This window comes from Cygnus atratus, chromosome 1 (genome assembly GCF_013377495.2).
Source record: "Cygnus atratus isolate AKBS03 ecotype Queensland, Australia chromosome 1, CAtr_DNAZoo_HiC_assembly, whole genome shotgun sequence".
Classification (NCBI taxonomy): Eukaryota; Metazoa; Chordata; class Aves; order Anseriformes; family Anatidae; genus Cygnus; species Cygnus atratus.
In genome coordinates this window covers 131,045,916-131,058,118 of record NC_066362.1, presented here as the reverse complement: position 1 = coordinate 131,058,118, position 12,203 = coordinate 131,045,916, and the positions used below count along the sequence as shown (strand labels likewise).

At 38.7% G+C, this 12,203-nt stretch overlaps 1 protein-coding gene across 1 annotated transcript in view; it reads right to left on the bottom strand.

The window, feature by feature from the left end:
- MID1 (midline 1) overlaps positions 1 to 11,988 on the bottom strand; it is a 240,592-nt gene extending 228,604 nt beyond the window's left edge. Inside the window, exon 1 of the mRNA XM_035542309.1 lies at positions 11,867 to 11,988. The gene's annotated coding sequence lies outside the window, so the exon portion shown is untranslated. The remainder of the gene's footprint in view (positions 1 to 11,866) is intronic.
- Between the last annotated feature and the right edge of the window lie 215 nt (positions 11,989 to 12,203).

The following is a 12,203-nucleotide window of genomic DNA, read 5'->3' as shown; positions in this document are numbered from 1 at the left end:
AGGAAGTTTGTAACATGCGCCTTGACCCTATTGTTTCTGTTCAATAGCAACATTTATTTGTTGCTATTCGTTTGATTTATTTGTTACAGAAGAGCAACATTGCTCTTCTGTTTAGAGCAACATATATGGTTAAGAATACCTCCTGAAGCAGAAGGATGTTTCGTCTTTATTGCAGGAAATCAGAAGAGTGAATGTTCTTAAATTCTACAAGATATACGAATAGTGAGTTTTCAGCGCATCAGTATTTGTAACACCTGTAGAGTCACAAGGAAAACATATTTATGCTTGCAATCATCTGTTACAGTGGAATTATACTTGTATTACATTAGGGGAAAAAAGGGAAGATGATTATAAAAAATTATAGTCTTAACATTAAATCCTCTGTTATTCAAGTCACTTGCACCTGGGATCTCTCTTTTTAAAAGCAAAGCCATAAATCGTTTTGGAGAGATGCCAACTGTCTGGAATCCTTTGTCCAATACCAAATGTGGGCTTCTAACAAGGCATGACATAAAAGTCAAGACCCTTTTTCTTTTTACAGTATCTTAAAAGCTCTTTTCTTCTATGGTTTCACAGAAACTTCAGGGAATACAAACGAAGTCAGCACGATGGAGAACAGGGAAGCTGTGTTTCTGGCACCAAACACTAAGCACAGACTACACTGGAAACAGCACATGAGCATGCAACTTCTGCCCATCTGAGAGCATGAGAAAGGAGTGGCAGGCATTAAACAGTGAACATAGGAAACAATAGAAAAAAATATCTCAGGTGCAAAATGTATTAACTACTGTTGTTGAGTTTTAGTAACACAGAGTGTTTTCATTACGCACTTGTAGTCTTAAAAATTAGGACAATTTCTCTTGCCATGGACTAACATATTAAGTCATATTCAGAGCCTTAATGTCTTGCATCATAATTTTTGCAAGAGGTTACAGGAAAGAAATCATCTTGTGGTCCCATGAACACAGGGCTTTCTGCTCTCAGTAGTTCATAAATTACTCCTTTCTCCCATAGGAGACTGCAGGCAGACTAATATTGCTACTCTGAAAAATCCCACCTGCTGATCTTTCACAGAAAGGAAGCCATAGCTGTGTCAGATGTATATCACCAGAAAGAATACTCCAAGTGGACCAGACCACACACTTAGCATGGGCAAGGAAGAAAAGTCTTCAAGAACAGTCTCTCCTGAGGTGGGAAATTGTTGCCACCTTCTAGTACTGTGTTCAACTGCTACAACTCAGTTAATCCCATTATGAAAAATAGACAGCAGCTTAAACACAAGACCTAGGAATCAGCTGTAAATGATAACACTGAGTTCAATGTTTGGACATATCAAAAGAAAGCTACGTTAACCCAGGAGAACTTTGTTTTTTAAAAATCCAAGATAAATGTAAATCTTATTCAGAGCTTGTACAAACAGCTCAGTACCTAGCTGCTGTCTCCACCTATTCATAATTCAAGAGACCAAACTAATACAAGTGCCGGAAGCCTACAGAGGTGCCTAACTTCACATAGAGCTTTTAAGACTATTGAAAGCCTATTTTAATTTAGTCTTGCTTTACCCTCTGTCTCATCTCCCAAGAGTTTATGACTTCCACATGGGAGGAAAAAAGTCCTTGACTCAGTGCTTTAGGATTTTTTCCTTAAATTCTGTATAATGTAAAACAAAAAAAAAATATCTTAGTGAGGCCCACAAGCCATGGTATCTCCTTCCTTTTGTGATAGCTCTCACCAGAAGACCACAAAGCCCAGATTTTTACATGATTTTTCCCTCAGTGGCCCAGCTGTTACAGGAGGAAATAAGTTTGTATCAACACAGATATGCCACCTCTTGGCCATAGCACTGCCTTTCTGGGCAATACTGAACACACACTGGAACCTCCTCTCAGTCAGGGAAAAGTCTTCAGCACACATCTTGCATTTCCAGGCAAGATAGTCTATCATATAAAAGGTAGACCAAACCAAAAGTATGTCTAGCTATGATTAAAAAAACAGTGAGCTCTGCCCAGCCCTTGGGAGAACAGTTGTTAGCAACTACCCTTGGAAGAACATCCAAGGCAGATGAAGCTATCCACCATCACTACACAAAGCTTTCCCTGAACTCCACAGAAGGGAAGGCATTTCTTCTGGCAGCTCATTATCCTCTGTATTATAGGTCTCGTTCTGAGGTACTAACTAGGAAAGGCACATCAATGAAAGCCTAAGATCCCACTTCACGCACTTAAAAGTCAAGCACTGCAGAACCTTACTCATAACACCCATCTTTCTCAATCTAGTCTTTAATCACTTCAGTAGAAAAAAACATTAAGTTCTGGCTCATTGAAAGATACAGGTTGCTTTCTGTTGAATATTAGTACCATATCTGCATATTATTGGACAAGAGATTTTTGTCATGTTTTGTCACATTGGATTTTACTTTGGCATCTATCCTTAGTATATGAAAACATGAGAAACTACTGACGTGGTCCTGATCTAGGAGAATTACTGAACCTTGCTTAGAAGAATGTCATCCTTCAAACAAGTTTTAGCTTTAGCTTTAACTTGTCCAAGCACTTTAAAGAGGATTTTTCTCTAGGCAAAATGTTAAAAGCTGTTTTGGAATAGACATATGGCTATACAGTTGCCTACAATTACTAAATATTTTAGTAGTCTGGTTCAATTTAATTTTTGCAAAATATTTTTAGATGCAGAACTCTAAACCTCAGAAATGAGAGTCAGATAGTTATGTTGCCTATGAATACAAAATGTAATATGCTCCAGTCCCAAAGGACATTAATTAAAAATCATAGTAATGATTGCCATCACTAAACGAGTATTTTCTAACAGCTACACATTGGTTGTCTGAGACAACATTCCCTTCCCCTTTGCTCAGAATAAGGATTGGATTAAGTCAGAGATCACTGTGGAAGAAACTGTGGAAGAAAACAGTAATTCCAACAGCTACGTGTGTTATGGGATCCCTCTTGCAAGATGGAGGACCTAGTCATGAAACTATATGGTCTCACCTAGAAAACTGAAAATTCATGGTGGCTGCCTCAATGCTTAGGCTAAATATTGGTCAGAAAAGTGGTTTTGACAAACAGCCCCCTGGCTGCAGTAGGAAGGAGAGGAGTTTATTCAGCCTGTCTTCTATACCTGTTCCTTGAACACATGAATGACTGAACACTGCAGTAGAAAGCAGTTTCTTCTGCTACCATATATCCTTGCTGCAACCCCTTTGCTCCCTACCGCTGCCTCAACCCTCCATTAGAGCAAACTAGTCCATTCATAGACAAGTGAAGACACGGACAGGTTCAAGTGGATGCTTGTGATATTGAAGAAATTTTCTGCTAATAAAAATATAGTTATAGAAAAGGTTCCCATAACTCTTTTATAAATCCATCTTTTATAATTGACAATATGTGTGACAGTTTTAGGAAGGTAAACACTTCAGGTTTTGCCATTGTGTGTCTCAGACACAATAACCATTTAGGATTTCAGTTTAGCCAACCTCTTGAAATGACTGACTCAGAAATGCTGACTCATGACAATGAGGTTATGGAAAGTACCAAGCAGAAGAAATCAATCCCAGTTCCATTTCCATGTTATCTTCTTCTATTTTTACATTCTCCTTCTCTTGGATCATCAACTTTAATTTGGAACCTGACTGATCAAATGCTTTGCCTTGTATTCTCATAGTGAGCTTAATGGGTATTGGGCTATGGTGTACAACATCGGTCAACAATAATAAATGACTCAGCACATGGGAGATGTACCAATTTTTTGCCCATAGCACATCAATAACACATTTTACACAACAATACAAACACTCCACTGTGCTGTCCAAGGAGAACTTTGTCATGTAACTCTCAGGCATATCTTCTACTTAGATGCAGTGCTTGGGAGAACAATCTCCACTCCAGCACTAACATAAGCAACATAAGCTGTTGTGGTTTTTTTGTGTGTTTTTTTTTTTTTTTTTAAGCTTCCCCACATTTATTTGCAGCAGTTGTATTCTTGCTTGCTTTACGTCTACAGAGTGTATCGTTCTGGTTTTTATTGTATAGGTTATGTAATGCTGTAATAAGAGGAAAAGGTATGCATTTTGTAGACTAAATAGCAATGGTTTCACATGTGTAACCAGTCCCACTTACTTTTGGCATGATTTTATTAGGTTTTTCATTTGTTCATGTCATCTCTGTATTTGCTGTTTCTTAATGCCAGTGTTAAAATAGGTTTCTTGGATATAACACTTAAGACTAATAACCATGTGGAAGCTAAAAGCAAAGTAACCATTCGAACATCCCAAATTCCAAAGCAATGAGACTATAACATAAGAAAGAGTGAAGGGAACATGGCATCATTTCACTCCACTGTCTTGTACACTGTAGATATAACACCAGTCTGAGGCTGAGCCTGTTCATCCCTAAGATAAGGGAGGCACCCAGGAGTCTTCCTCTGCTGATCTACCACCAGCTGGTTAGAGAACAGGAACTGGAGGCCTAAGGTGGAGATAAGAACATCCCCAGCTCCATCTGGCTCCCAAGCATGTACTTCCAGGTTCACTCTTTGCCCCCACATGAAGACAGGAGCAGGCAACAGTCATCTGCTGGAGTAGCAGGAAGAGCTCAGCTGCTCCTTAGTCCTTCAGCTGAAGGCAGTGTTCTTAAGAGATCTTGTATAGGACACTCTGGGAATCCAGGTTTTACCTAAAACATACTCAGTTCATGCAGTCTTGGTCAGGTTTTCTTGTTAAAATTTTTCAATTGCTTTCTATTACACTCTCTCCAGCTTGTCTGTATATGTCTTTATCATGTATAAAACTGGAAAAATAGTTCAGTCTAAGAGCTTATCACAGTGGAACAGGACAAAATAATTAGCTGTCATCCTCTTGTATACAATACCTTCAGTAATGAGTCCCAGAATGACGTTCACATTTCAACATTTTGTCACGTTGGTGACTTGCATTCATTTTCTAATTTGCAATAGCCCACAGATGCTTCTTCTGACTGAACGATTCCCCACTTTCTATCATTGAATTATATTTTCATCCCTGACTGTAGTGACTTGTGCTTCTTTTGATTCATTTTATCTTGATTTCTGACCAGCTTGCCAGCTGCTCAGACTACTTTTGAATTTAGTTCTAGCTCTCTCAGCCTAGATGATACACTGGGAACATTGCACATGATACCAACTCCATCAATTAAACTTTTCAGTTTCCTAAACTGATTCTGAATAGAAAACATCTTTTTATTTTTTTCCATATACAGCAATTTTGCACACACAAAAACTTTAAATTGTCTGTGGTGAATAAAGGACTGTTCAGCTGATGGTTCTACTCAGCTGTAATCTTCCATTTTCTCCTTGTGTTTTGTTTCTCTAGTTCTCATGTGACATAGACAAAACATTCAAATTCATCTCTTAAGGGGACAGAAACATAAGAACTAAAACCTTCAAGGCACATTAGGTTAACCTCTAAAATTAAGATGCAAGCTAACAACTGTAAGTCATTTCACTGAGTTCATTTTCATTAATCTAAACCAAAACAATCCTGTTGTGCATTCTAGAAGTCTTCAATGGTGCACATTAGAACCAAGATGTGTCTGAAGCACCAGTGTACCAACAAGGTATTGCTGAACAGTTGCAGAGATCAACAGCTAAACTTCAAAACCCAGGTAACCTTTCCATTCAAGAGGGCACCATAGGCTGCCCTATATCAACACGTATTTGGCTTCTCTTTTAAGTGTTTGTTCTGTTTTGTGCTATGAATATGGTGAGATTCTGGAATGAAGCATATGCAGATTTCATTTAATTTTGTTTTCCAATGTCTGGTTCATTTCTCTATGCCCATCACTGTTGTCTGGTGTGTGGTTGCATGCCCATCTCACTGCAATCTTTACTTCTGTATTGACATTTACATGTCTTTTCATGCAGTTAAAAAAACAACACTATTGGTGAATTGTTGGAATGGTTGGAAATATTGGTGACTGCAGACATGAACTTTACAGGTTTTTTCTGCATGTCATATATGTTACCCCATATGACATATTTTACTGACAAAATTTAAGGTTTATTTGGTAAACAAATGCAATGCTGGTTGAGTCCACTGATTTACATCATGTAAAAACAGAACATCTTAAGCAACACATGTGCAATAAAAGCAAACAGATGTTTGCAGTCTAAGCACTGTGCTAATGGTGGTGGTATGGCAACATATCAAAGGCAAAACACAACGTATCCAGAATTGCCTGCTGGAGTGTTAAGCACAGCTGCATAACTTTGAATGAACAACCAATAGGATATCCCAAACCACTCTGTGGCATGCTGCCATCCTTAAGGTAAGAATTTGTAATTAACTGCTAATACCTAAACTCCTCAGCTAAAAACGGTGTGGAATTTCTTGCGAACAAGACAAAGATATGAAATGTAGTAAAACCATTGCTTGTTTTGCAGCATTAACATAGCAGCAACACTACTGTTGTTTCATACATAGTGAAATTAAACGTGCCCCAAAAAATCCACCTCAGGAGGCCTGATCTGAGGTTTTACGGAATTTTCCAGGCTGGGTAGCTACAAAACAAATATTGGAAATGCAACAGGAGGAGCACATGCATTGCTGGAAGAGTACAGCGGACAAGTCATGACTTATGGGCTGACACCCTATTGGCTCTGTAATCCAGTGCATTACAAACAATGCTGTTCTCAGCCTGTTGGAATGGCTGGAACTATGCATGAGGTATCAAAAATGCCATTTTGTTCATACCACTGAATGTGAACTTCACTAAAATCTCAGAAGAACCTGAAGTTATGTACGACTTCATATAATCATATCTAACAAAGGAAATGACTCTGATATTTCCCTAAATCTGACATCCAGAGAACCAATGGCAAAACTGCCATTGAGTGAAACAACCAGAGGGAAAAAAAGTGAAAATGAACATCCACCCCTCAGAGGAGTTTTACAAAAACTGTTAAAAAAAATGTTGATTTGTTCAAGAAAAATGCTACAAATATTGACTGATGTAGCTAAAAGCAAATAGCAGTTTGCTATTTGCTCTGTGCAAAGCATCACATGATAACTTTTTTTTTTTTTAAACTAAAATTGAGCAGAGAATTTAGCAACATGTGAATTAGAACAGGTACTAAGAACCCAGATATAGATATGTTGGGAAACATGCATCTGTTTATGTACAGACTTTCGGCCTCAACTATGTTCTTAAATATCTTGCTGAACACTTCAGAAAATAATAATAAAATAGAATCAAAAAATATGCCAAGAAGTGTTCATGCATTCCCTTACTTGCTACAGCACATGTTAGTTACCTGTTATAGCATCAAAAAAATAGATTTAATATTATATTTTTAATGAAAAAACAAGGAAATATTTTCTAAGAAGCTGGTAAACTCAAATACTAAAACAAGTTGCATATTTTCAATACTTTCCTGTATGAGTCTCAAAGTAGTGTGTATTCCAATACTTTAATTTTGATCAATAGTTCTGAAGTATAACTTGGATTTAACACAAAGACAAGCAAACAAAAAAATAAAAATCGAATCATAAGCCTGCAGAAAGCAGGCTATTTTTGAGATAACACAAGACTGGAGAATTTGCAAGTTTAATCCTCAGCCCAGGAGTTTTCTGAACTTTTCAGACTGAATAAACATACAAGAAGGCATGATAGAACTGCAGTTCAACATCTTTATCACAGGTTTTTCATGCTTTATGTTTCTCATCCAGTTTTAATTATAATACTGGAATTTTTTCCTTCCCTAAACAATTATATTACACATTAGTGAATAAATATATAGATGCTGCAGACTTCATTTTTTTAATTCAGGGCACAGCTTAATGTCCTCTGATCTGACAAAGTACCACTCCTCAGCTTTACACTGCCCAGCTTTTTTGCCTCCTTCATTTGCATGGCTCCCAAGTACACATGCTCACAGGAGCTGCCCTGCAAGGCTAGGCTAGAGGGTTCTAGCAGGGAATGCAATGTCTTAGTTTATGTTGTGGTTGAAGACCTTGGTCATCATAACTTTATCCTCCAACTCAGTGGCTCAGCAGAGCCAAGCAGGGCTCTGGGGAATGAGGACAGCAGCTGGACTAGAAAATGCAGTTCAGATTTGCAATGATATTTTTAACTTTAAATTCCAGATACATTTACCAATGGCTGGAACAAGAGGAAGACAGCAGTAAGAAAAAATAAATAAGAAATCAAACACACCTCTTGTAGACCATGTGATCTCTGGATAGCAATGTCAGGCAGATGAACTGGGCAGACAGATTAAGATGTCTTTGCTGTGCTTCCTTATCATTGGTCCTCAAAGCAAAGATTTAAGCTTATGCAGTACAATGAACGCTGCAGAAGAACAGCTCTCACCCCAGTCACACTCTGGATGCCCATTTCCCCCTTGCATTATTCCCAGATTCCTTCTTTAGAGCTCTGCAACTGCGGATGGCAATTTTCAATTAGGCATGTGCTTCAGGGGAAATAAGGAATTTCCCAAGGTCACTTTAGGGCAATGAAATCACACATGCCACATAAAATGCTTACACTACAAAATGATAGCATAATGGAATGGTAAAACCTTTAACAAAACCCTAAAGGGAGCGCACAACCAGTACAGCATGGTCATTTATTATTTCAAGCTCTCCATTTACACCTTTGAAAGTTAGTGTTTCTTTTTATTGAAAAAGTGATAACAGGAAAAAAAATGCTGTGCCCAGCTCCTCTTGCCAACGTGTAAGACTACTCAGTTTCAAATTGCATGCAAATCAGAAAGAAAAAAAATACTTACATATACATGCAGTGATGGTTTAATTTAAGTCTAGAAAGCATACAAACAAATTTTCTATTTGTAGGATGAACAGGTTACTAAATGTGAAAAACATTTAAACCATTTGTTATGGCCTTTCATTTCTAAAGAAAAAAACATGGCAATAAAAGCTAAATACATCAAGCAGTTGCTGTTTTAAAAGCAACAAATGAGTGAAACTTCTCATGAATTTAAACCACCAGTAACTCATCAGTAAGACAGAGAGGCAAAAAATATTTTTGGTCCAAGTAATCAAAACTTTTGTCATACCCATAAATAATCTGGTGCTTCTCACCTTTGGCATATAAACAGAAATACCAATTCAGTCATGAATTAAACTCCGGATTGTCAAATTCAAATATTTGTTTCACTTCAGTCTTGTTTCTGTTACACAATTAAAGATGGTACCATAGACATATGCACAGACTTGCTGCACTTTTGCCTAGGTTTAGGATGTTCATTTCCAAACTATACAGTCCAATACCTTACCATTGTACACCCTGAACACGGGTCTGCTATTAAAACTGGTATCAAGGAATCACTGATTGAATGAAGAATTAATCTTTAAACTATGTTACAGTGAATGCTAGCTCTGGTTTTAATCAGTGAATGCAATTACTGTTTTAATCAGTGAATGCATCACACATTAACACGGATTGGAGACCAATGAGTAGGGCAAGAGGTTGGTCTGCAAGAGCTCACAAAAGAGAAGAGTCATTCTACAACCCAGCCACAGTTGGATGGGATTTTGTTGGGATTTGAGATAATACTTAAGGTCTACCCTGTACTTTAAATTGCTTCATCTACTTTGCAATTCTTTTCTCACTGTAAACAAGGATAGTTTTCCTGGGATATATCTTCCATATATATATATCCTAGTCAGAAGAACTTGCTTTTTAGTGCATCCAAGTCAATGAAAACTCATGCAACATCATGGGCACAGCACCAAGCAGAGTTAAAAGAACACAGGGTAGACACTGGTGTTAGGCATGTCCTGGTGCATTACACATCCTGTGGGAGGCAGAGGAAGGCACAAGGCACACGTTGTGGCTTGAGGGGATGAGACCCCACAGTGCCTCTTCGTCTCCCTGGAAGAGCCACGGTCAGAAAACTCATCTAGGGGCAGTCTGCAGCATAGGTGGCTGCTCAGATCTTAGGGGAAGAGTAAGCTCATGCCAGCCCAAAAGATACCATGTAGGCTTTGAACCAGGGTTCTATCTCACTTTGCGTGGTGAAGCCAAAAGACCATTAATGATTGTGGAATGGCTAGACACTAAACTGACAGGGCAATGTAATTTACTGGATAGACTACAAGAAAGCTGATTTAATACTATGTTGATCCAGTGTCTTCTTCTGTCCTTTAAGTTCATACTTTAATTACTAACACCCCTGTTAAAATCTTTCCTCTGTGCTCCCACTCAATTCACAATAATAAAGGTTACATGCAAAGTGGACTGGAAACCACCATGATGAGAAGTTAAACAAGTTAAATTTACAGTTCTAGTCCATTTGTCCTACATTGTTTTGTTTGCTGCGGTGTTTTCCACCAAGACCAAAGATGTTTCATGGCAATGAACCTATTAGCTGTAGTGCTGAAGCAGCATTTAGGAACATGCTACCTACCTTTGCAATGTTGAAGCTGCCATAAAATTCCCTGCTGGACTGTTATGGTTATTATTATGTCATTGCCATTAATACTTAGCTAAATATTGAAAGTCAGGAGTTTGGAAATGTCTTACATATAAATGAATGAGGACCTATATCAACACAAGTGAATTTTAATCCTGACAGTCTTAATTTTAGCCAGGTAATATCATATTACTAACTCTAAGCAGGCATTCATTCATAAAAATTTGAAATATTTAGAAGGAAGAGGGTTTTTAAATAATCTTCTTTGAAAGCTTCTCAGCCCATAGGCATAGGACTGTACTTTACTTTCCCACTTTGTCTCCCAGCAAAAATGTGTCTGTAACTCCCATAACCAGCACATTCACGTGCACATGCCCACATAAATATGATTAACAATGAAAATTAGTGTAAAGCAATCTTATGTCTATCAGTTGCAAGGGGTCAGAAAAGTAATCATTCTAAAAATAAATGCCACCTGTTTCTGAATAGTTTTTTTGCAATTTTTCTTAGAAGGCACTTCTCAGAAAGCTCAAAGTATTATTTCATTCCTATCTTTTATACCATAACTGCATAAAACTTGAAGAAACTTCCACAATTAACATGCTGATGCTTAACAACAACTGTCCTGAATGACAGCACAACAGTTTTCTTCCAGCTAGAAAACTGTTGGAAATAAGTTTTCAACTTGAATTTTCATTATGTCCTGGCCAAAATCTACAAGGAACAGATTGTCGTCTCTCTCTCTGCCAATATTTTACACAGAGGCTGTTGTAAAGGTTATCAGAATATGTAAATATTTCCTAAGCAACACAAAAGCTTGTTTTGAACCTGGGGTAATCCCTGTTGTAGAAGAACAAGTTTTGCTTACACTTCTTTAACAGTACCTGCAGCTTATTTTTTAACTCACGGAAAAATCTTTATTGCTGCAGGAACTCCCTGTATTCCCGCAAATGCATTCCAGCTATGCTGACTGAGCTGCATTCATACACAACAAAATAAAGTACACCAAAACTCTGGGAATGCTGAAGAGAGTGCCTTGTACAAAGTGCACATTTTAAGCCACAAAATCAAGGACCTCTTTTCCAGACAGGATAGGATCATAAAATTCTGCATTTGCAGAGATTCAAGGAGTTAAGCAAAGCATCTCAGCTCTATTTCCAGTCCCAGCTCACGTCTGTATTCCATCAGAGATAAGAAAGTTTGATAATCTCCTGAGCAAAAAGAAGGTGTATGAGAATCAGAAACACATGGAACAGCCAGAAAAGCTAAAGTAATTGTTACTGCACACAAGAAGCGCACTTTTGCTTCCCAGCCCGTAAAAAATCGCAAGCCATTTTAGGAGGGAAGAGCAGCTGTGGGAGCAAGCCTCACAAGCAGCGCCCCGCGCCTCCCCGCATTTCACCCCGCCACCCTCCAGCCGCAAGACTCTGCGTCACCATACCTGCTTCTCCATTTTTAACCCCCAGACAGTTTTCTCCTCGGCCTGAAGTTGAAGAAAGCGGGGATAGTCCTTCCCGGGGATAGTCCTTCCCAGCCGGGCGCTGGGCTGGGCTGGGCTGGGCTGGGCTGTCCTGCTGTTGCTCGTGCTGCTTGTGCTGCTGCGCGGCTCTGCGCCGTGCCCTGTCCAGCCCCGCACCGCCGCTAGCCCCAGCCCCAGCTCCGCGCCGCCGGGCAGGTTTCCTTATATAGGTGAACGCTAATTGCATTCCTGGTGAAAGAGGCTAACCGGGAGCGAGCTTAACTTGGTTAACTCCACAGATACCAAATGGGGCTGCCTG